Source organism: Panthera pardus, unplaced genomic scaffold (assembly GCF_024362965.1).
Source record: "Panthera pardus isolate Hobbes unplaced genomic scaffold, ASM2436296v1 HiC_scaffold_6, whole genome shotgun sequence".
In the NCBI taxonomy this organism is placed as follows: Eukaryota; Metazoa; Chordata; class Mammalia; order Carnivora; family Felidae; genus Panthera; species Panthera pardus.
The window spans coordinates 88,278,157-88,304,701 of record NW_026526991.1 but is presented as its reverse complement, the minus strand read 5'-3'; the positions used below and the strand labels follow the sequence as shown (position 1 = coordinate 88,304,701).

At 36.9% G+C, this 26,545-nt stretch overlaps 1 pseudogene; it reads left to right on the top strand.

Annotated features, from left to right (window-relative positions):
* Positions 1-3,048: 3,048 nt before the first annotated feature.
* LOC109268560 (40S ribosomal protein S8-like) overlaps positions 3,049-26,545 on the top strand; it is a 57,108-nt pseudogene continuing 33,611 nt past the window's right edge.

Genomic DNA, 26,545 nt, shown 5'->3' with positions numbered 1-26,545 from the left:
TATAAGAATGGCCAGTATTTTGCTGGAAAAAACTATATTCTCATATTTCTGTATTTCTTATACTATTTTCCACATACTATTTTCTGATGCATCAGTAAATCTACCTGTTCAACCTTCTAAATACAACCCAAATCTGACCACTTTTCCTCACCTTTCCCGGTACCTCTTTTCAGCCTCCACCATCTCACCTTTACCATTTTCCTACACAGTCTGCATTTAACACCTTGCTTATTAATTCTTTCTCCACAGAGAGAGAGAGAGAGATCTTTTTAAAATAATAGTTAAATCATGCCATTTTCACTCACAGATTTCAACTTTGGGTTCTCATGTCTCCCAGAATAAAATGCAAAACCCGGGGCGCCTGGGTGGCTCAGTCGGTTGAGTGTCCGACTTCGGCTCAGGTCGTGATCTCACGGTTTGTGAGTTCGAGCCCCGCGTCAGGCTCTGTGCTGACAGGTCAGAGCCTGGAGCCCACTTCTGCTTCTGTGTCTCCCTCTCTCTCCGCCCCTAACCCACTCGCATTCTGTCTCTGTCAAAAATAAATAAACATTGGGGCGCCTGGGTGGCGCAGTCGGTTAAGCGTCCGACTTCAGCCAGGTCACGATCTCGCGGTCCGTGAGTTCGAGCCCCGCGTCAGGCTCTGGGCTGATGGCTCGGAGCCTGGAGCCTGTTTCCGATTCTGTGTCTCCCTCTCTCTCTGCCCCTCCCCTGTTCATGCTATGTCTCTCTCTGTCCCAAAAATAAATGAAAAAACGTTGAAAAAAAAAAATTAAAAAAAAAAAAAATAAACATTAAAAAAAAAATTAAAAAAAAATAAATAAAATGCAAAACCCATAAAATGCTATATGGTCCTTCTTGCTATGGCTCTTACCTACTTACTGCCTTCAGCCCCTGGTCTCTTGAGCATATTTCTTACTCAGGTCCTTTCCATTTACTATTCCTTTTTCCCTCCTCACACCAGATATTGAAATAACTCACTCTCCTTTCATTCAGGCTAGAATTTACTGGCTGCCCAATTTAAAATAACTACTTTATACCCCTATAATTTTCTATTCTCTTATCTAATTTATTTCCTCTTAGTATTTATAATCACCTAACATATTGTATATTAAATTATTATCCTGTTCTTCTTCTTAGAACATAAGTTCCAGAAGACTAAGGTATTTGTCTGTTTTGATTACTGCTTTTTGTTTAGTGTTCTCATTAATACTTGGCACATATTAGTGCTTGATAACTATTTATTGAATACATTGATGAATGGTCTGATTAATAACTAGAAAGCTTCTGGAAAATCCATTGAAAACCTCTTGCAAACAGTAAGAGAATTTGGCAAGGCAAATGGTTCAAAGTTAATATAACAATAAGAAAAAAGACAAAATAGCTAAAAATAAGTTAACTATTAATGTGTAGGATTCTACTGATGGACATAAAGACTTAAAAGAATAGAGAAAAATACCTTACTCTGTGATAAAAAGCATCAATATTGTGAAAAGGTTCACTTCCCTTGATACGTGGAATTAAAATACCAGTAGGTATATTTTGGGGTAAATGGACAAAGGTTTTTTTTTCTTTCCTTTTTTTTTTTTTTTTTTTTAACTGACGAGCAATCAGTTGACAATAATTAGAAACATTCTGGAAAGAAAAAGAGTAGTGAGCTAGACCATGTTTTATCAGATATTAAACTTGAAGTTCAGTTATCATAACCTAAAGGATATGAGACTGGTGAAATGGAGAATTGTGGATTAGCTTTAAGAAGCAAGGTATGGATCTAGATTCATGTAGAGATTTAGTAGATGATGATGGTAGCATTTCGGATCAGTGAGGAAAAGTCAATAAAGGAGGAAACACTTGCCTAACAATTTAAAGTTTAAAAGGACAGTAAGTTTGTGACCTACCTCATTCTTGTATCAAATAAATTTCAGATGGGTCCAAGATTTAAATGAAATTCAGAAATCAGCAAATACACAGTCATCTCTGTGTATCATGAAATAACCAGGGAAGGAAAAGATGGAAGATACATTGACTATTTACAAATTTTAAACTTTTGTATTTCAAAAATCACCATAAACAAAGTCAAAGAAAAATGAAAAAAATGGGAAAATTATGTGCAACACATATAGCAAACAAAAAGCTAATTTTTCTTATTTTTACACAGAAATGGAAAAAAATTAATAATCTCACATAAAATGGGCAAAGTGACTCAATGGATATTTCATCCAAAAAGAAAAGAGAGAAAAAAGTACTAACATGCAGCAAACACATGAAAAGACCCTTTTCATTCTTGACTTTAAAATGCTAATTAAGAAGATAGTGTGATGTACATTTGCATGTTACATAAAATGACCTAACTTTTTAGAGACTAGCTTAGAAAAATCACTCAAAATTAAAGACACATATTATTTGACCCAGGGAATTCCCTTCTAAGAGTTTGCAAAGATAAATGTACCAAGATTTCGATTGCAGGGCCATATGCAAGAACAAACAAAGAGAAGCAATTTAAATATCTACCAATACAAGCCTGATTAATAAATACTAGTATATTTGACACATGCTACAACATGGCTGAAACTTGAAAACATAAAGCTAAGTGAAAGGTTGCATATTGTATGATTCCATTTATAGGAGATATCCAGAACAGGCAAGTCTTTAGAGACAGAAAGTAGATTAGTGATTGACAAAAGCTGATGTAGGGTAGAGGAACTGAGAGATGATGGCTAAGAGTATGAGGTTTCTTTTAGGGGTAGGAAAAATGTTCTAAAATTGTGATGATGGATGCCCAACTCTATAAACATACTAAAAAACCACCGAGTTTTCTACTTTAAATGAATGAATTATATGAGCTGTGAATTCTATCTTAATAAAACTTGATAAAAATCATACCACCAAAATTTTTTTTTAAAAAAAGTAAGTAACAGTATATTGATGCAATGGAATATCATGCCGTCAATAAAAGGCATGGGAAATGTATTGTTGAGGGAAAATGACAAAGATAGATTGTTAATAAAAAGAAAAGCATCTGTTAGCTTTCTTTCCAGCGTGCTGTGAGTGATGGGCATCCCTTGGGACAACTGGGCAAGACCAGGGGCAAAAGAAAGCCTTTCCACAAGGAGCAGAAGTTTGAGCTGGGACACACTCTGTCGCACTAAGATTGGCCTCTGCTGTATACACACAGGCTGACTTTGGGGAGGCAACAGTAATTACCGTGCCTGGAGGCTGGATCTGGGGACTCTCTCCTGGAGCTCCAAGTATTCTATGTACAAAGCAAGGATCATTGATGTTGTCTGCAAATGCATCTATCAACTGCTTCACCAAGATTCTGTGAAGAACTATATGATGATGACAGCACACCTCCCAACCATGGATGAATCCCACTATGTACTGTCCCTGGATCGGGAGGAGGCCCAGCTGACTCCTGAGGAGGAAGAGATTAAAAAAAAAAGATCAAAGAAAATGAAGAAGAAATATGAGGAAAGGTCAAAGAATGCCCAAATCAGCATCTTCTGGAGGAGGAGTTCCAGCAGGGCAAGCTTCTTGTGTGTATCACAAGAAAAGCAGGCCAGTGTGGCAGGGCAGATGGCCTTGTGCTAGAGGGCAGGGAACTGGAGTTCTGTCTATCTGAGGAAAATCAAGGCCTGGAAAGGCAAACGAATCCTCTGTCCTCCCATCTTCATTCATGTAATAAAGATGCTTATTTTTAGAAAAGAAAAAAAAAGGGAGGGGGGAAGTGCATGTGGCTGAATAATTTGTATATAGGAGTGCATTTTTTTCTTTTTCTTGGTAACAAGAATAAGCAAACCTAAGCTTATTCATGCATAGATAATTTCTGGAAACAAACACAAGAAGTTATTAGCAATGTTTGCTTCTGGAGACAGGACTGACATTCAATGATGGAGGAATATATTCTTTTTACTCTGTATTCCTCTGTACCTTTTGTGTTTTTTTTTTTTTATGAACACTTTGATTAAATTTTTCAAATTATCTTAAAATTATGTGACAATGCTAACGTTCAAGTTTGCTCTAATATTAATTGATCATTTGTTTCCTTCATCATTATTCATTCTTTAGGAAGAAATTTCACCTAATTAGGAAATTTCACCTTTTAGGAAGAAAGTGCACCTCCTGTGTGTGAAAGAAGCCTGATTTAAAGATTAAAAGTTAGATGATGTAAATGGAGAGATATATTTCAAATTGTAGACTAAAGACTTTAACGTAAGACCTGAAACTGTGTGAAACTCCTAAAAGAAAACAGGAGAAAAAGCTCCGTGACATAGGTCTTGACAATGATTTTTTTGGATGTGATACCTAAAGCACAAGCAACAAAATGGAAAATAAACAAGTAGGACTACATGAAATTAAAAAGCACCTGCCCTGCAAAAGAAGTCATCAACAAAGTGCAAAGACAGCCTAAGGGATGGGACAAATATTTGCAAACTGTACATCTGAGAAGGGGTTAATATCCAAAATATATAAAGAACTCATACAGCTCAATGGAAAAAATCAAATAACCAATTCAAAAATGGGCAAAAGGTCTGGATAGACATTTCTCCAAAGAAAATATATGAAAGGCTAACAGGTCCCAGGACAGATGTTCAACATCACTGGTCATTAGGGAAATGCAATCAAAACCACAATGAGATATCACCTCATGTCTGTTAGATTGGTCATTATGAAAAAGACAAGAAATAAACTCTGGCAAAGATGTGGAGAAAAGGAAAACCTTTGCACTGTTGATGGGATTGTAAACTGGTACAGCCACTATGAAAAACAGAATGGAAGATCCTCAAAAAATTAAAAATAGGATGATCATATGATCTGGTTATTCCGCTTCTGGGTATATATGTCCAGAGGAATGAAACACTAACTTGAAAAGATATCTGTACATCTGTGTTTATAGCAGCATTATTTACAATAACTAAGACATGGAAACAACCTAAGTGTCCACTAATGGATGAATGGATAAAAAAGCTGTGGTATGTGTATACACCCACCCCCCCCCACACAAAATTAAATATTATTTAGCCATAAAAAATGACAAAAACATCTGCCATTTGCAGCAACATGGATAGATATTGAGGACATTACGCTAAATGAAATAGGTCAGAAAGAGAAAGGCAAATATCGTATCATTTCATTTACCTGTGAAATCTAAAAATAAACAAATACAAAAAGCCAAACTCATAGAAAAAAGATCAGATTTGTGTTTATCAGAGGCAGGGAGTAAGGGGAAGGAGAATCGGAGGAAGGTGGTCAAAAGATGTAAACTTCTAGTTATCAAGTAAATAAGTACTAGGGATGGAATGTATAGCATGATGACTATGGTTAACATCTATATGGTATATGTATATGAAGGTTATAAAGAGTAAATTCTGAGTTATCACAAGGAAAATTTTTGCCTTTTTTTTTTTTGCTTTCTCTCTTTTCTTATTTTTTAATTTATTGTATTTTTAAGTAAACTCTATACCAATTGTGGGGCTTGAACCCAAGATACTGAGATCAAGAGTCGCATGCTCCACCAACTGAGCCAGCCAGGTGCCCCCCTTTTAACTTATATTATTTTTAAGTAAATGCTTTCTCTTTTTATAAATGCTAACTAAATTATTGTAGTAATCATTTCACAATGTGTATAAATCAAACCATCAGGCTATACACCTTAAACGTACACAGTGATGTATGTTAATTATATCTCAATACAACTGGAACAAATTAAAATTAAAACATTGTGATGGGGAGAGAATGAGATCTGTTGCTCTTGTTCAAGTTTACACATATTGCTAGATGGTTTCAAAAGACTGGGTGTTCCCTAGGGCTTGTCCATTATTGTTATGCATGAAAGCAAGTCCTGAGTGCTGAGCATTAGCAAACTAAGATCTTTCATGGACTCAAGGTCCAGTAAAGATAGCTCTTGTTTTTATTGGAGTCAATAGCTGTGAGAGAAGGTTTTTCCCTTAATCGTTTGTTCTTTCATTCAACCAATATATATTGAGTGCTTGCTTTTACAATGTACTGGACCAGGCACTGGGTATATAGTGGTGACTAATAATAATCATACTCACATTTATTGAGCCATTAACCAGAGCATGGTTCTAAACATGTTACAGAGATGATCTCATTTTCCTCACAAGAATGCTGGGAGATGGATACTACTATTACACTTTTTAACAGAAGAGGAAATTAGAGTTTAGAGAGGTTGAGTAGGTTACTCAAGATTACATAGCTAATAATAAGCAATGACCTTAGGGTTTGAACCTACGGAATCTGATTACAGAACATTTACTTCTTTTTTTCTTTTTTAATGTTTTTATTTATTTATTTTGAGAGAGAGAGAGAGAGAGAGAGAGCAGAGAGAGCAGAGAGCATGGAAGAACAGGGGGAGCTGCAGAGAGAGAGGGATAGACAGAATCCCAAACAGGCTCTGTGCTGTCAGTGTGGAGCCCTACATGGGGCTGGATCTCATGACCATGAGATCGTGACCTCAGTCGAAATCAAGAGTTGGACGCTTAAGTGATTGAGCCACCTAGGCACTCCAGAACATTTACTTCTAAACATTATATACTGCCTTTAAAAGCACCATTAATTTCATCGTGGGAGAAGGGAATCTTGCCATTCTCTCACTCCCGCATGATAGAAAGGAATAGTTATCAATATTACTAGCAAGGAAGAACAAGACAGACATTTTTCCTGCACTCACTCAATTATTCAACAGAGTTGTTTTTTTTTTTTTAATTAAGTACTGGGGCACCTGGGTGGCTCATTCAGATAAGCATCAGCCTTCAGCTCAGGTCATGATCTTACAGTTCAGAGGTTTGAGCCACATGTCGGGCTCTGTGCTGACAGCTCAGGGCCTTGGGGCCAGCTTCAGATTCTGTGTCTCCCTCTCTCACTGCCTCTCCCCTGCTCCTACTCTGTCTCTCTTTCAAAAAGAAATAAAACATTAAAAAAAAAAATCTACTGTATGCCTAGTACTGCTCTAAGTCCTGTGGCTATAACAGTGAAAAAGACTGGTAAGATCTCTGCCCACAAGGTATTTACATTCTAGTAGATGAGAAAGTCTAAACAAGTAAAATGCAAAAAATAACCACAAATTGAGGTGAGAGAGAAATTGATTACAAGAGTAGAGTAAAATAGAAGTGAGCTATTTGCGATTAAGGGTCAGAGAGAAACTCTCTGAGTAAGGCGACAGTGGCCAAGATGGTAACATGCACTCAAAACCATTTACTTTGCCTTCTGGGCACAGAGCTAAACAGCATTTCCCAGGCTCTTTTACAAATTGATGGAGCCAGTGGAATCTGGGCAAAATTGGCAGACTCCTCTTTGAGGCCTAGTGCTAAACCTCTGCTGTGATGCTCCACACATTCTTCCTTTGTCTTCTTGCTGGGCACAGACAGTCCAGTGAAGGACTCTGAGACCTTAGAAAGTGATAAAGCCACCTACTGAGGAGGGACCCTGAATCCTCATTAGGAAGGCTGGCTGTAGGAACCTGACATGAGCTGATTAGACTGTGTCATGACTGAGGGATAAACCCTTTTTTTTTTTTTTTTTTTTTTTTTAACAAGCCACTGAGATTTGGGGGTTGTTATGGCAATTAGCACATCCTGATACATTAAGCGCTATTGAAGCTAAATCTTGAGAGATGAGAATGATGTAGTGTGGGAAAGAGTGTTGCAGAGAAAGGAAATAGCATGTGCAAAGGGTCTGAGGCATGTGCAAAGGGAATGAACTGCTGTGGACAACAATCTGAAAGGTGCCAGTATGCCTGCAGCCTCAGTGAGTGAGGGTGTTGAAGTGGGGAAGTGACACCTGCAGCCCAAGAAGGCAGGTCTTTGCAGACCTTGATGTGAGGGCTTGATTCTCAATGCAATGAAAAGCCATAAATGTGTTTCAACCAAGGGGGTGGCATGATTCATGTGATAAAAATAACCTGAGTTGTTAGTGTAGAGCAAATTAGAACACGCAAGACTACATTTAGGACCAGGACAAGGTTACATAATTTGTGGGACCCAGTGCAGAATGAAAATGTGAGGCCCTTGATAAAAAATTATTTAAAATTTCAACACTGCAACAGCAGAGCATTAAACAAAATACAGGGATGACTCCCAGGTCATCGCAGCGGGAACGGGGGGCATTGGGTGTTTTCTCCAAGTGACGGGAAACCGGAAGAAGCACGGGTTATCCCAATGAAGTGATCATGTGGAAATGGCAACGGTGGATGGTAACTACCTACACCACTTAGGAGAAAAGAACAACCTTCACCTGAAAGGGCTGCAGGGGGAGCTGAGCCTGTGATGAGATGCAGATTTTAATTAAAGCGAGGGGATGCACAGGCTTTCGTTAAAGGGATTCAGGATATAGGTTTGTTTACTAATCAACGTATGGGAACTTCAGAGGGCACAGTGTGGTGGCAGAGAGTGTGGCTGACCGAAGTGGCTAATGAAGGATGATACTCAGTTCCAGTCCTTCCTTCCTTCACTATCAGTGATGTGCATGGTGATGAGAATAGCAAAGAATATGTCCTATCAGATTACTCTCAGTTCTGTTCCTAATTAGAGCCCAATAAAGTGGCTTATAATAACTAAAGCAGAGGAAGCACTTTATTTAAGGGGTCAGATTATTGCCAGAATCCTAGATGATGAGCTTACTTAAGGCAACATGGGATCTCCCATAGTGTCTGAGTCTTTCATATCATCAGCCTTTCTCAGTGCTTTGGTGGTAAGTGTCTCCTAGACCTCCGAGGAGTCTGTGGTTTATCCAAAATCTACTTTCAAATCTACTCTTAAAATGATTCCAAGCAGCCCAAGTTATTAATTTATAATCTAAAAGAAACAAAACAAAATAAACTAGATTAAGATTATTTTTTTGAGCTAGCATACACCTTTGCTAATAAACTAACTCACAGTAAGGAGACAAACACATACCAACCCAAAGCAAAATTAAATATACAGATAAAATGCTGGTAAAATGCTGTTTTGCATAGATTTAAATATTGTAATTTGCTGGGTTTGTGAGGCAGGCGGATGCAGTTCATTCTGAAGTAGCTTTTGGGTCTTTTCACATGATTTGGCTATTCTTAGATTTCTGAGTCATTCTGTCCTCCATGCTAGTCGTTTTCAATTCCATATTCTCTATTCATGAGGGAGATACAACATTAACCAGTCCAAATTTGGCTATGTGGCTTAATACTCTGAACAAACAGGCTATATATTCATTCCTATTCTTAGCAATACCTTGGGACAAGTTGAATGTAAATAAAATATTTGGGCAATGCACTCTCACACTGTAGAATTTCTGGTAAGAGGTGCCAGGAAACCTTGGCATGCACATTATTGCATAATTGTTTTGATTCAATTTGGTTGTCCTCTTAATGACTAAAATCCCAAAGCAGTAGGAATACTTAGGAAAGAACAGAAATGTGGATAACATGGGATGAGCCAAAAGACCCTGCCAATGTTTTATCCAACAGAAGCATCATATCCTAAACACTAATGCAGGAGATACATTGATATCTAGAAATGAAATTCCTTTGACAAATGGAAGATAGTAATAAATTCTTTATCCAAGGTGTCATCATGGGAGCTAGGAAGTGTGGGTATAAATAGACTGTAAGGGGACTGGGAATTGAAATTTGAAATTCCATCTACATGGGTTTGTGAATACAGCAGAGGAAGAGGGAGAGAGTCCACCAGATAAATTAAGGATTCCCAATGTTTTACTGTATTTTTTATGCCCACCTGATGAAAGTGTCAGCTAGGTTGTTGCTCCTTGAGGATAAAAAACCATAGCTCTGGGGCGCCTGGGTGGCGCAGTCGGTTAAGCGTCCGACTTCAGCCAGGTCACGATCTCGCAGTCTGTGAGTTCGAGCCCGGCGTCAGGCTCTGGGCTGATGGCTCGGAGCCTGGAGCCTGTTTCCGATTCTGTGTCTCCCTCTTTCTCTGCCCCTCCCCCGTTCATGCTCTGTCTCTCTCTGTCCCAAAAATAAATAAAAAACGTTGAAAAAAAAATTAAAAAAAAACCAAAAAAAACCCATAGCTCTTCATCCTCGTATCTCCATTGCCCCAAATAAGGCCTGGGACATAATGGACACTTGATGACTATTTGTTGAACTATAAGAAACTTCAGTGGCAGGGTAAAGCAGGCCCACACTTATTCTTCCACCATATTGTTCTAGGGGAGCCACTGTGTGTTAGAACCACCTCCTTACCCTCCAACTAGCTTTTAGCCCATAGTCTCATCAACCACTCTGAAAATTTCAGTGGAAGCAAAGTATTGACTCTGTCCTAATTTTTACCTCATCCTCCATTTTCCCCCATTTTTCCATCAGGAAGGTTTAGGGAACCATATATGCCTCAACTGCAGTAGAATCCCAGCTCTGAGTAGGTGACCTCCCAGGTGGAGAAGTATTAGCTCTGATATGACTTGTCTGGTGAGGGCTATCAATCTAACTTAGGCCCCAGACCATCTTCTTTGTCTTCAAAAATTACAACCAACTTGACATAATTCTTGGCTCCCTCATTGAACAAGTAGATATTAAAGACCAAAAGGCAAAATGTGTATGTAGTTTTGTGTCACTTTGTACCAATATGTGGTACTCCTAAGAAGTTAGCTATTATAAGTCACATGCAGATTCATATTCCATGCTTTTATGTGTGTTTGAGATCAATTTCTTTAGTACTCAATTCCACTGTTTCCTAAAAGGAAGCCAGAAGAAAGAAGTACCATACACATCATAGGAAAGAATTCCAGGAAAAAAAGGAATGGTCTACAGAGGCTTAGGCCACAAAAGTTTAACTAAAATAAATTCAGAAGAGTATCCATTGGAGCTAGTAATTAGGTCAATGACATTCTTAGTAGAAGCAAGTTCAATATGCTGCTCAGAACAGAAGCCAGTATTCTGAGGGTTGTGAGGTAAAGAAGTAGAAGCTGAAGGAGCTTGACCAAAAGAAGGAAGGAGAGAGAAGGATTAAGTCTATAGAAGAATTTAGGATAAGTAATGAAAATGTTTTTAAATAGGGCAGACCTGAATGTGTTTAAAAGCTGTAAGAGAAGATTCAGTTTTGGCTAACTCCATATGTGGATAAATAGAGGCCAGCTAAGGCCAGGCCATGAAGTGGGTACAAGAACCAGGAAGCAGTCAGCTGGGTAAGGGATGGACAGGGCTGGCCTCTGGGCTGCAGAACAAAGGGAAAGAGTCCTCTGAGAGGAGAGATAAAATCAAAGGCAGGCCAACTTTTCAACTTTAATGAATCTAAAGGGAGACTCCTGATTTAAGGCAGTAAGATAAAAACAGAGTAAATAAAGCTGTCGTGAAAGTCATTGAAGCAAACTGTAGGAAGTAGATCCTGGAGAAATTGCCTATGCATTGGGAACATAGCCACCACTCTTGTAGAGCTCTGGTTGCCCTGCAGAGAAGGAAAAATTTAGGGTGCCGACCTGGCTGGGTAAATAAAGATGTCAAAGATACTGGAGAAAGAGTTTGTAACAGATAGAACAAGGTCCCTGAGGTCATGAAGTGTGTTGGCATCCTGACCATAGGTTGAGTAATTAACTTCATTAACATGCAAACCATACATGAGTTTCTGAGCCAAGAGGGAGAGTCAGCTTGAAGGCATTTTTTATGGGCTTAGGTACCTGGGATCTAGAGCGGAAATTTCACTTGTGTTTAGACTCTGAGGGAAAAATACATATGCGTATTAAAAAGTTTGCATATTGTGTTTTTACAATCCCCAGTATTCTTAAACATTCCAAAAACTATGGCCAAAGAGACGTCATAAAATATTTGTGTTTAAATAACCTTTAGTAGTTTTTACATGGTTATTATTCTTTCCATTTGAAAGGATATTTCTTAACCTAGTTTTCTCTGTACCAGTCCTCCAAAGTACTCCTCTTAATTTCCATTTAATGAAAATCTCTACATTTATGGGTTTGTATTTTCTTTGGATTTAAGTTAATCCTTCAAGAGGAGCGTTAACTCTCTCAAGCTACTGGAACTCTGCTTTCTGGAACTGTTAACATTTACTACTGGGGAGTGACTATGGCACCAGGGAGGAGTTGGCTCAGTACATTTTTTCAACCAAATTACTAACATAGTAATTTTTGAATCAGGATATTGGAACTAAAAATCTAGATTTAGAAAATTATTCACTATTTAAAGACAAAATAACTATGTTCATGATTTATATTTTGTTATTTCCAAGTGTTTCTCTGAGAAGTCCTTGTGCTTTATTGTGTCTGTTTATAGTCCCTCATTCTATGAAATCCAGTATTATTTGACATTAAAAATCTAGGATAATGATGAAACTATCTGGTTTGTTGAAATTTAATATCTAGATTCAAAAGAAAATAAACTGGAGAGGGAGGACAAAACTCACACTGAGGATTATTTCTTTTTCATGTCTTTCTTTTTGGATTAAAAATATTTTTAAAAAAGAAGGAACTTTTTCTTAAACAGCATCAATTGCAATGAATACCTGGTTATTAGATGCTCATGTACCTCAATTATTAATTTTTGGGAATTATTAGTTTACTAAGTGAAGCTCATAATCCAAAAGAGCTAATCAGACCTTGAAATCAGGTCTCCAAAATCATAAATGTTGAGTCTCAGTTTTTATTGGAAACTTCTAGGTGTCTTCCATATTTACCAATGCTGTTCTACTTCTTGTCTCTCTTGAATTGGATAGCAGATTTTCCCTTACTTTGTAATCTTTGACATACACATGTATATAAAATAAGTTATTTATTTATTTTATTCTTTTTCCAACAATATTTTTATTATTTTGCCTTAAATTTTCAATTAAAGGTCTGGAAGAGGTAAATAATTAATAATTTGGATTTTTTAAAAAAAATGCTGCTCTTTGGATAAATCTGAGATCTTGACATCTGCTAATTACATTGATAACTTGGAAAGTGAGTGGAGAATTCTTATTTATTCATGCACATAATGAATGATATTGGATGTATGTTTCCTTCTGGCTCAACACTTCAGTGTGATGTCGAGATATCACACTGTCTTATAATAATAACAATAAAAGAATAATTTATAAGGACATTTTAGAACTTATCAGCAGGCTATAAAATCTATTTGATTGAACAACTTTGTAAACTATGGTTATTGTGCCACTGAATTAATCAAAGCACCAAAAAAATTATAGATCAAGAACTGCTGAGCCTGATTCTCTATTTCCAGCCAGAATGGAGCTAAGAATATGCTTTCATGGATGTGAACTATGCAAGAACTCTCCCTCTCCCTCTCCCTCTCTCATATCCTCTTTTCCATTTGTCTCCAAGCAGAAAATTATCCAGTAGGTACCAGTAATAGTGTTTAGAGAAAGATTTATGCCTATTGACTTCGAAAGGATTGGAGGTAAAACCTTGCTCTGGAGGGGAGAAAAAGCTGAACGTGTAAAGGGTACGAACTCTGTCTGGGTGGACTTATTGGCTCAATCAAGAAATTAAAGTGACCTATTTGGTATCTACTATACAGTTAACTGTGTGAAGTGTGGCAGTGTAAATACGAATCATAAGCTAATTTACTGACACATGCTGCAATTTATTTGGAGAGATGAATGTGATAGGATGTTGTACAAATAATTAATATATTTCCCATTCTTCCTCCACCCTCATTTGTATACTTTGGGGCTGCAATGCAACCCCATTTTATCTAGGTAGGCATTGTCCAAAAGGAGATTCTCACTCATTAGCTGTAAATGGGAAAAAATTGGGAGAAGAAGTGATTGGACAGAAGCAGCTGCCCACCCTAGTAGCATATGAACTATGATTGGTAAACTATGCAGGCAGGGAGGGTTGGAGGGGATGAAAGAGAGAAACAGAGGTCTTAGAAAATATTGAAAAGGGGACTATGATAGAATCTTGCTATACTTAAGAATGTAAGGCTGAGAATAGAGAGGTTGAATGCCTCTGTCTAGTGGAATGCTGGAAAGTAGCAGTGTCACAGATGTGTCCTTGCCATATAAATACCAATAATTAGTAAAGAGGGCTGTTTGGAGAATCTCAATGGCAGAACAGGCTAAGATAGCTGGGATAAGCTAGGCATTTCTGCTACTATCACTGGGGCTTAGTTTTGCAGCAGTCAGCTTATGGCTTGATGGGGGATGAGAGGGTGTCTAAGGTAGCCTCCCTCACATGTCTGGAGACCTAGTGTTGACTATTGCCCATGATCAATGATCTGTGAGATCTCTCATGTTTCAGTAGTTGCTTCCAGGCCTCCTCCAATGGCAAGGAAATTTTCCAAGAGTGTGAAGAAAAAACTAAAGCCTTCTTGAAAATTAGGTTCTGGAACTCCTACAACAGCACTTTTCTTACATTTCATTAGAGCAAGTCAAAAGGTGAGAGCTTAGCTTCAAAGAGTGGAAAAATAGATTCCACTATTTAATGGGAGGAACTGCAAAGTATTTGTGGTCATATTCAATCTACCACAGTCTGCCCTCTGGCTATGCAAAATCTGCTCATCCCTCCAAAAAAGCCTCATCTCTTGGAGTGCTGAGACCTTGTGGTAAGCAATGCTTTGAGCATATGCCACACGTGGTTATTGAACAATTGAAATGTGACTATTGCAAATTGAGATGTGCTGATATTTAAAATACACATAGGATTTCAAAGACTTAGTAGGAAGAATATAAAATATCTCTGTAATACTTTTTTTATAGTGATTCTATTTTTCCCAGCTTTCAAGGGTATAATAGACATATAACACTGTGTAAGTTCAAGGTATACAACATGGTAATTCCATATAGGTATATACTGTGAAATGATTACCATACTAAGATTACTTAACACATCCATCACCTCACGTAGTTACCCTTTGTGTATGTGTGTGTGTGTGTGTGTGTGTGTGTGTGTGTGTGTGTGTTTCAGAGCTTCTAAGATCTACTCTTTCAGCAACTTTCAATTATACAATATAGTAGTGTTAACTATAGTCACCATGCTGTTCATTATATACCCAGAACATATTCATCTTGTAACTGGAAGTTTGTACCCTGTGTCCACCTTGGCCCATTTCTCTATACCACCGCACCCCCCCCCCCCAAGGCCACCCCTGCCAATCTGTTGTTTCTGAGTTTAGTGTTTTATTTCCACAATGAGGTGAGATCATACGGTATTGTCTTTGACATTTCATTTACATTAATGACCTCAAGGTTCATTTATATTGTCAGAAATGCCAGAATTTCCTTCTTTTTTATAGTTGAGTAATATTAACCTTGGATTATGACTAACTTGTTCTGTGAGTGTTCTACAAGATGAGCAAACATTTCTAATAAGTTTTAACTTGATAAATGAGTGATGTCTTGCAATATAAGTAGTATGTGACACTGAATGTCACAACTGAGCCAAGGTTCCTCTCTCTCTCTCTGTCTCTCTGTCTCTCTCTCTGTCTCTGTCTCTCACTGCAGGATTGTGGGTGATAATCTCCCATGCTTGGCTACTTGGTCTCAGGCCATGGTGTTTGGCAGAAATCAGAAAATCTGATTTCTGAAAATCAGAAATGTTTTTCAGATTTCTGGCACTAGTGTATTTTTTTGTCACATCAAAGCACCTATGGATAGTCCTCTGCTTTTTCATGCAAGAGTAAGCTTACGAATGTTTTGATGCAATCTAGGTCAGGCTGCCTGCAGATATAGAACCTTTCCTCTGCTGCCTCATTGCCAGTTACACAGTGTATGACAAGAGATTATTAATACTATACTGTAGTCAATGCCTGTGTGAGCGTATATAATGGTCCCCATGCAGAAAAAATTGAAAAGGAGGTAAGAAGATGATGATTACAGTGGAAGTTAAGAGGGAGATCATTGGAAATATGAATGAAGTATGCAAGTGGCTGAAAGTGCAAGATTTTATAAGAAGTCTATGTTTGCATCTTGTCTGCAGAGGAGGAAGAGAAAAAGGTGAAGGAATCCCTCACTTCAAATGAGATTAGGGAGATGTGTCAAATGTGGGAAACTGCAAAATTCTGTAGAAAAGCACCCTCCAAATAAGGCTGTAGCAGAGCGAGCAATGAATCTGTTTAACGACGATGCAATGTCACATTTCTGCAAAATCCTCAAAAGGAGGCGTGTCATTGGATAGTTTTCTTGCTAAAGTTACATGAAATAAAAAGAATCCATTGAGCCAATGGATAGCAGTGATTCCCTTAGTGATAGTGAAAGTTGTCCTACACAATAACCCTCTTCCCTTGTCTCCCTCACACCAGCCACAAAGGTTTTCCAAGGTAATTGCAGGTTAATTTGTTTATTTTTCTTTATATTTTGTATTTTCTTTATTATTTTGTATTATAGTACTGTAATCATTTTTATATGAATATTTTTGGGTCGTGAAATGAATCATCTGAGTTTCCATTATTTCTTCTGGGGAAATTTGCTTTGATATACAAATGTTTTGGATTAAAAGCATGTTTGTGGAATGAATTATGCTCTCAAACCAAGGTTTTACTGTATACACACACACACACACACACACACACACACACACATTTTCTTTATTCATCTGTTGATGGACACTTAGGTCATTTCTATGTCTTGGCTATTGTAAAAATTCTTTAATGAACATGGGGTACAGATATCTTTTCAAAATAGCATTTTCATTTCCTTCAGATATATACCCAGAAGTGGGATTGCTATATCATATAGTAATTCTGTTTTTAGTTTTTTGAGGAACCTCCATTCTGTTTTCCATAGTGACTGTACCAATTTATATTTCCACCAATGGCACACTTTTCTCCACATCCTTGCCAGCACTTGTTACGTCTTATCTTTTGATACTAGCCATTCTAACAGGTGTGAGGTGGTATCTCATGGTTTTGATTTGCATTTCTGTGATAATTAATGTTAAGTATATTTTCATGTGCCTGTTGGCCATTTGAATACCTTCTTTGGAAAAATGTCTTTTCAAACCCTTTGCCCACTTTTATATTTATATTTATATTTATATTTATATTTATATTTATATTTATATTTATATTTATATTATTTATATTTATTTATTTTTTATTGGTTTCAGGAGTAGAATTTAGTGATTCATCACTTACATATAACATCCAGTGCCCTCCTTAATGCCCATCACCCATTTAGCCCATCCTGCCACTCACCTCCCCTCCAGCAACCCTCAGTTTGTTCTCTGTATTTAAGAGTCTCTTATGGTTTGCCTCCCTCTCTGTTTTTATCTTATTTTTCCTTCCCATCCCTTATGTACATATGTTTTGTTTCTTAAATTCCACATATAAGTGAAATCATGATATTTGTCTTTCTCTGACTGACTTATTTCACTTAGCATAATACACTCTAGCTCCAGCCACATCATTGCAAATCCTTTGCCTGCTTTTAAATCAGTTATTTGTTTCTATATTTTTGCAATTGAGTTGAATTCTTTATATATTTTGGATATTAACTCCTTATCAGATATATGGTTTATGAATATTTTCTCCCATATCTTAGGTTGCCTTTTCCATTTTGTTGATGATTTCTTTTGCCTTGTAGAAGCTTTTTAGTTTAGTTTAGTTTAGTCTCACTTGTTTATTTTTGCTTTTGTGGCTTGTGCTTTTGGTGTCATGTCCTAAACATTATTGCCAAGGACAATGCCAAGGAACTTTCCTCTATGTTTTCTCCTAGGAGTTTTATGATTTCAGGTCTTATATTTAAGTTTTTATTCCATTTCAAGTTAATTTTTATGAGCAGTGTAAGATAGGAGTTCAGTTTCATTCTTTTGCATGTGAATATCTAGTTTATTGAGTATCTTTTCTCCATTGGGTATTCTTGGCTCTCTTGTCAAATATTAGTTAACTGTATATGCATGCAGTTTTCTGGGCTTTTGATTCTATAGTGGTCTATGTGTCTATTTTTATGCTGATAACATACTTTTTTGATTTACTATAGCTTTGTAATATAGTTTGAAATCAGGAAATGTGATGTTTCCAGCATCATTCCTCTTTCTCGGGATTGCTTTGGCTATTCTGAGTTGCATGTGGTTCCATATGAATTTTAGGATTGTGTTTTCTTCCTCTGGAAAAAAAAAAAAGTCCATTGGAAACTTAATAGGGATTGCATTGAATCTATAAATAGCTTTGGTTAGCATGGACATTTTAATAGTATCAATTCTTCCGATCTATGAACATGACTTATATTTTCTATTTATTTGTATCTTCTTTAATTTCTTTCATCAACGTTTTATAGTTTTCAGTGTAGATTTTTCACCTCCCTACTTATATTTACTCCTAAATATTTTATTGTTTTGATGTTATTGTAAATGGATTTTTTTCTTTATATCTTTTTCAGTAATTCATTGTTACTGTATAGAAACACAACTGATTTGAGGCCCAGTTGTGTATGGGTGGCCCAGTTGGTTAAGTGTCTGACTCTTGATCTCAGCTCAGGTCTTGATCTTAGGGTTGTGAGTTCAAGCCCTGCATTGCGTTCTGTGCTGGGCATGAAGCCTAGAAAGAAAGAAGGAAAGAAAGAAAGAAAGAAAGAAAGAAAGAAAGAAAGAAAGAAAGAAAGAAAGAAAGAAAGAAAGAAAGAGGGAGGAAGGAAGGAAGGAAGGAAGGAAGGAAGGAAGGAAGGAAGGAAGGAAGGAAGACACGACTGATTTTTGATTTTGAGTCCTCCAGTATTACTGGGTTTATTAGTTCCTACAGTTTTTTGGTGTAGTCTTTATAATTCTATATGTAAATTATATATATATGGAGAGAGAGAGAGAAGATAATGTCATATGAAATAAAAATACTTTACTTTTTTCTTTCAATTTTGGTACCACTTATTTCTTTGTTTTGCCTAATTGCTCTGGTTAGGTCTTCCAGTATTATGGTGAATACAAGTATTGAGAGTAGGCACCTTTGTCTTATTCTTGAAAGTTTCAACCTTTCATCATTGAGTATGAAGTTAGCTGTGGGCTTATCATATAGGAACTTTTGTTAAGGTACATTCGTTCTACACCCAATCTGTTAAGGTATTTGTTATGAATAGATGTTGAATTTTGCCAAATTCATTTCCCACATTTATTAAGATAATTATATGATTTTTATTGTTCATTCTGTTAGTGTGATGTATCACATTTATTGATTTGCACATGTTAAATCATCCTTCCATCCCAGGTATGAATCCCACTTGATCATGGCATATGATCTTTTTAATGTGCTATTGAATGTGGTTTGATAGTTTGAGTTTTTTTTGTTTTTTTTTTTTTTGAGAATTTTTGCATTAGTATTCACTAGGGATATTGGTTTATAGTTTTCTTATAGTGTTCTTATCTGGCTTTGGTATCAGCGTAGTGCTGACTTCATAAAATGAATTTGGGAGTGCTCCCTCTTCAACTGTTTGGAAGAATTTGAGAAGAATTAGCATTGATTCTTTAAATGTTTAGCAAAATTCACCAGTGAAACCATCTGATCCTTTGACTTTTTTTATTACTGGGTGGGGAGGTTGCTTACTTTTCCAATTATTTTATACATTATTGATCTGTTTAGATTTTCAGTTTCTTTCTGATTCATCAATAGGTTTTATGTTTCTAGAAATTTGTCCATTTCTTCTAGTTTGTGCCATTTGTTGTTGTGTGCAGTTGTTCATAGTAGCCTCCTATGAGTCATTGTATTTCTGTGCTTTCAGTTTCAACATCTCCCCTTACATTTATAACTTTATTTTATAAATTATTAATAAAATATAATTTCATGTGAGTTCTCTCTCCCTTTTTCTTGACTCTCTTTTTCTTTTTCTCTCCTCTTTCTAGCTAAAGTGTTGTCTATTTGATTTCTCTTTTCAAAGACCCAACTCTTAGTTTTGTTAGCCTCTTTTATTGTGTTCCTGTCCTCTATTTCATTTATTTCTGTTCTAATTTTATTATTTTCTGCCTTCTGCTAATTTTGGGCTTAGTTTGTTTTTCTTTCTCTAGTGTCCTGTGGTATAAAGTTAGGTTGTTTATTTGAGATCTTTTCTTTTTTTCTTCATGTGTGCATGTGTTAATTGGTATAAAGTCTTTCACTTTGACAATTTAATCATAATGTGTCTTGGTATAGCCCTTTTGGGGTTCGACTTATTTGGAATCCTTTGGGCCTCATGAATCTGGACGTTCCTCTCTCTCCCCAAGTTTGGAAAGTTTTCTGCCATTATTGCTTTAAATACACTTTCTGTCCCTTTCTCTTTCTTTTCTCCTTCTGGAATTCCCATAATGGATATATTGCTTTTAAAGTGGTATCCCAAAAGAGTATCAGAGACTTTCTTCACACTTTTATTCTTTTTGCTTCTCTCTGGATAATTTAAAATGACCTATTTCCTGGTTAATTATTTGTTTGTTCTTCTGTTTGGTTGATTCTGCTGTTGAAGCTGTCTATTGAATTCTTTCATTCAGCATTTATATTCTTCAGCCTTAAGATTTCTGTTTTTTGTTTGATTTGTGGCTCCTGTTTCTTTGTTGAACTTCTCATATTATTTGTGCAGTTTCCTTCTTGATTTTGTTTAGTTGTGTGTGTTTTCACTGAACTTCTTTTAGAGGACTGTTCTGAAGTCTTAGACATTTTATAGATCTTTGTTTTTTTAGGGTCTATTATTGGAGCTTTATTACTTTTCTTTGGTGATATCATGTTTACCTGATGCTTTGTGATCCTTAATTTCTTGCCTTGGTATCTGCTTATTTGAGTAACTTGTCTCTGCTTCCAGACTTTACTGGTTCACTTTGGTGGGGAAAAGCCTTCACCAGTGAGCTCAGCTTGGAGTATTGAATAGGTCAGCTGGTACTATCCTTGGGCAGGCAGGGCTTGCTATTAGGGTCTTTATTTGGATAAGGCTACTGGCCATGTTCTGAGGTTGGGGTGGGAGTGCAACAGGCTGGACTCTATGTTTAAGCAATGCCACTGAGTGGGATCCCTCACTGGGCAGGGCTGCTGGCTATACTCTGTAGTCAGGTGGGGCTGCCAGCAGGATTCCTCAATCACTTCTGATCATGTGAGGTCACAGCCTGTGTTCCCTAACATACTAGTGTCCCTGGTTGGACTCCACAATTGGGCAGGTCTATGGGGTGGGCTTAACAATTGCTCCTGGTCATGTGGGTTTTCATGCTATGTTCCCCAACCAGCTGGTGCTATTGGCTAGACTCCGTGTTCAGGCAGGGCCTCAGGCAGAGCTTCACAATTGGATGAAGACTCAGGTTGTGCCCTGTGATCAGGCAGGGCTCTAAGTTGTGTCCTGAAGTTGGGCAGGGGCACAAATTGAACTTTTTCCCCAGGTAAGCCACTAGCAAGTCTCCACTGTATGGCAAGGTTCTTAGGTTCTTAGGTTCTTAGGTTCTTAGGTTCTTAGGTCAAGTGGGGGCTCCAGATGTGTCCCACAGTTGGATGGGGATAGAGACTGTGCTCTGTGGTTAGGTAGAGTTGTTTTCCATGTTCCTTATCAGTGGGGCTGCAGGCTATGCTATGCAATTGGGCAAGGTCACCGGCTGAGCTCCCTGCATTGGTGAGCCTACTGGCTATGTTCAGCAATCAGTCAGGGTCACACATTGGGTTCTGAAGCTTGCCAGGGTCATTGTTTAGGCTCCTTGGTTATGCAAGGCCAGAGACTATACCTAGCAGTTGGATAGGGCTACTGCCTTGGGTCCCCACCCAAGCATGGCTGAATATGGCTCCATGGTTGCCTGGGTTCTTTGGTTGAGCTTCCTGGTCAGGCAGGACTGAAGGCAGTGGGGTATGCCTTCTAATTTGCTTCCTTGCCCAGGCTGGGTCATAGAATGGGCTCTACTGCCCATACAGCTCATTGGCTGGGGACTCAAATTAGGCAGAACAGCCAACTGAGCTCCCTGACAGCATGGGGCAAAGCCCCTAGCTAGGATCAGCTCAGGCTCCACTGTAAGCAAAAATGTGTTCCACCATGATCTGAGTGTTGGTTGCTATAAGCTCTGGCCAAATTTTCTGTGTCTGTCTGATCCCCAGTTGTCAAGCCCCACAAACTCTCCCAGTGATCCCCTTGAGGCAAGATTCAAGTGGGCCTCAGAGGATGTGTCCGAGAATGCTGGGGGGATTTGATGTCCACCTTGCACTCTTTTTACTCACTAGATGAATTGAAGGCCAGGGCATCCTCTCAGTAAGGCACTGTGCTGGCCTTGGGGAGGGGTGATGTGGTCCATGGTCAGTACTTTATTTTTTATTTTTTATGTTTTCTCAGGGTGGGTACTTTGTCTCACCTCCTAATTCTGGGATTTTCACAGTGGTATCTTGTTTATGGATAGTTGCTAGTTGTTCTTGTGAAGGGGACTGAAGTCGGGAACAACCTATGTTGCCATCTTATTGATATCACTCCCTGATTCTATGTTGAAATGATAATATTTTGAAAAATTGGTTAAATAAAATATTTTATTAAGATTAATTTCACTTGTTTTTACTTGTTTTAAAGTCTTTTTTTCCTTTTTATTTTTTAAATGTGGCCACTAGAGAAATTTAAATAACATATGTGTTGAACATTTTATTTTTATTGGACAGCACAAATTTAGAGCAGTAGTTGGCAAACCTTTTCTGTAAAACGGCCAGATGAATGTTTTAGGCTTTGTGGGCTATAGGATCTCTGTTGCAACTACTCAACTCTCTCTGCAGTGTAAAGCAGGCAGAAATAAGATAAAAATAAAAGAGCATGGCTTTGTTCCAAAACAACCTTGTTTATAAAAACTAGTGTCAGGCTGGATTTGGCCTGCAGGCTAAATTTTGTGATACCCTGTTTAGATCATTAACATTTAATGTAATTATTGGTATGGTTGGATTTCAGTGTACCTTTTATTTTGGTATGTGTTTGTTCTTTCAGGGTTTTGTTCCTTTTCTCCTTTTTTTTTTTGCCTTTTCTTGGATTATTTGAATTTTTTGTTTAATATTCCATTTTAATTTATATCTTGGGTTTTTGGTTATAATTTTGTTATTTTTTAGTGGTTGTTATAAAGATTACAATACACATATTTAAACTTTCAAACACAGCTAGAGTTAAAAAAACTTATCTTAGATCATTTGATGCTGTCCCATAAGTACTTGAGGTTCTGTTATTTTTTTTTTATCTTTTTTTTCCTTCTCTGTTCTTCTTTTGGATAATTTTTATTGGTATGTTTGCAAGTTCACTGACTTCTTTGTAAACTTCATTCTGCTCTTGAAGCCATCCATCGGAATTTTTATTTCAAGTATTTTATTTTTAAGTTCCTAAATTTTCACTTTTCCCCTTTTTTATAGGGTGTATTTCTTTGTTGTGATTTTCTATCTTTTCCTGCATTTTGTATTTTCCTATACTACATTGGACATAGTTATTAGAGCTGCTTTTCCTTGTTAATGGGTCTTTGTATGTCAAGTAATTTGGATATTATCTGGAACATTGTGAATATGATATGTGCATATTCTAGGTGCTGTCATACTCCTCTGGAGAATGTTGCTTTTCTTTTAGCGGGCAATCTTCCCAAGTAGTTGCACACTGTCAGCTTTGGCTCATCTTTCGTGACAAGCGTTTTCAACTCTGTTCAGTTTTCTAAGGCTTCACTTGGGTCTGTGTGCAGATGTGGTTCAAAATATAGGGTAAGATTTGTGGGGATTTATATACAGTATTAGGAGAAACCCTTCTGTGGCTCTGTCTCTTCTATTCTCCTGACTGCTGGGGCTTCTTTTTAGGAGCTCCTTTTTGCAAAAAGAGATGTTGGGTTTCTTTTCAAAAAAAATTTTGTTTTAATGTTTATTTATTTTTGAGAGAGAGAGAGAAGGGGGTAGAGAGAGAGAGAGGGGGGGGAGAGAGAGAGCGCGAGCGGGGGAGGGGCAGAGGGAGATGGAGACACAGAATCTGAAGCAGGCTCCAGGCTCCAGATTCTGAGCTGTCTGCCCAGAGCCTGATGCAGGGCTCGAATCCATGAATGGCAAGATCATGACTGGAGCTGAAGTCAGACACTTAACCAACTGAGCCACACAAGTACCCCAAGATGTTGGGGTTTCTGAGTTTTAGGTGTCTGCACTGTGCTACTCTCCAACAGGGGCCCAACCTTAGAGCAAAGAAATAAGACAAAAATTAAGTGAAATTTACCCCAGTGTGGATTGCCTCTCCAAGTGTTGACTCCCCTGCCTTTATGTTTGAGAGTCCTCAGGTAAGTTTTTAAAATTATAGGAGTCCTTAAATAGTTTATTTTTTTCCAGAGTTTTTAGTCGTAATCAGTAAAAGGGATGGGCTGTAAGACACTTGCACTGCCATCATAGAACCTACATCACCTTTCTTATGATTGTTTGGTTTTCTTCTCTTTTGTTTTATCAATCTTTATGTATTTCCATGTCATAGATGTCCTTTTGCTAAAAACAAACTGTTGTTTAGATTTACTTGGAAAGTTTTGTCACTTAGCTATAGAACTAAGTCTGTTTACCTTTAATGTAATTATGTGTTTGAATTTACATCTACCATTTTACTTTCTACTTTTTACTCTTCTAAACTGTTCTTGATTCTTTACTTTCTCTCTTCTTTTAGATTGATTGATTTTTATATTTCCATTTCCCTCCTAATTCAGAAATTATTTATTCAGTTTCTATTCATTTAACATTACACATGAAATTATAAGAGTATATTTAAATATTAAATCTACTATTAACTGGTACTTTTACTATCCTTTTGGACAATACAAATAATTTTAAGTCTCCATTTTTATTGGTTTATGAAATTCATATACCTTTATTTTGTTTATACCTTTTCTTTTTCTCTGTAATCTTTTATGCATCCTGATTTTTCATCAGAAATAATTTTTGTTGTGAATGAAGAACATTGATTGGGATTTTCTATGGGTGGCAAACTCCATTTTTTCTTGTCTTATAACTTCCCTTATTTCTTTTTTTTTAAATATTTTAATGTTTATTATTTTTGAGAGAGACAGAGTGCACATGGGGGAGGTCAGAGAAGAAGAGAAACACAGTCCAAAGCAGGCTCCAGGTTCCGTGCTATCAGCACAGAGCCCAACATAGGGCTTAAACCCATGAATCATGAGTTCATGACCTGAGCCAAAGTTGAACCCTCAACCAACTGAGCCACCCAGGTGCCCTGTCCCTTCTTTTTTATCTTTAAAGTATCCTTTTCCTAAGTATACAATTCAAGGTTGGAAATTATTTTCTTCATCTCATTAACAATGTCATTGTAGCTTCCTCTGTTGCCATTGAGAAGTCAGCTGTGAGTCTTTCTGTGGCCTTTTTGAAAGCAGTCTATCTTTATATCTTCTGACTCCATTTAATATCTTCTTCTTATTTTGATTTTTAAATTCCACATGAAGGCATGTAAATATAGATTTATCTTTAATTATTGTTTGGCATTCACTGAGTTTTTTGAATGTGTGGATTTATATCTTTAATATTTCATGTGTAATTTGATTTACTATTTAATGAAATAAATAGTATTTCATAGCTAATTGCTATTTCCAATCCACAAAATTTCATGTTATGTTTTTCAGTTAATGAATTATTATTCAGTTTTTTCTCATATCTGCCATGTCACAGTTTATACTTTCTATTCCCCTACAAAAAAAACTATTAATTTTTGTTGACTTTTGCAGGAATTTTAAATACAATTATTTTATCATTTGAGGTTGATGATTCCAATAAGTCATATTTTTTGTTTTGCTTCTTTTTTGGGTGGTGTCTAAATGTTTATTTTGTCTGTTGGCTTTCATTCATGGTCTTATCTTTCCTTGTGTTCCTGATTTTATTTGACTTTGTGATATTATATTAAAATTGTTTTACTAATCATAAGGAAATGCAGTTCAAAACCACAAGGAGGCCTCCCCTCTTACTTGTTAGAATCGTCACTATCAAGAAGATAAGCAATAGCAAGTGTTGGTGAAGATGTGGATAAAAAGGGAACATTTGTGCGCCATTGGTTGGAATGTAAATTGTTTCAACCACTATGGAAAACTGGAGGTTGCTCAACAATTTAAAACTAAAAATACCATATGAACCAGCAATCCTACTACTGGATATTTATCTGAAGAAAATGGAAAAACTAATTTAAAAAGATATATGCACCCCCATGTTTATTGTGGCATTATTTGCAAAAGCTAAAACACGGAAATAACAAATGTACATTGATGAGTGAATGGATAAAGAAGCTGGTATTTTCATAACAATGGAACATTATTCAGCTATAAAATAATGAAATCTGGCCATTTGCAACAACATGGATAGAACTTGAGGACTTTATGCCAAATGAAATAAATCAGATAGAATAAGATAAATACTATATGATCTCATATATGGAGTTTAAAAAAAAAAGAAAAAAATGAACTGATAGATACAGAGGACAGATTTGTGGTTGCCTGAGATGGGGTGTGAGGGAATGAGTAAAGGGGGTCAAAATATACAAATTTCCAATTATAAAATGGGTAAATCATGGGATGTATAGTAATGTACAGTATAGTGATGACACTTAATACTCCACTGCATATTTGAAAGTAGCTAGGTGAGTGGATTTTGAAAGTTCTTATCACAAGAAAAAAAATTATAAAAAAACATTATTTGGAAAATATTTCTTATGTCTTTTATATATCATCTTTCATAGAGGATTTTCTGTTGCTTTTTCTA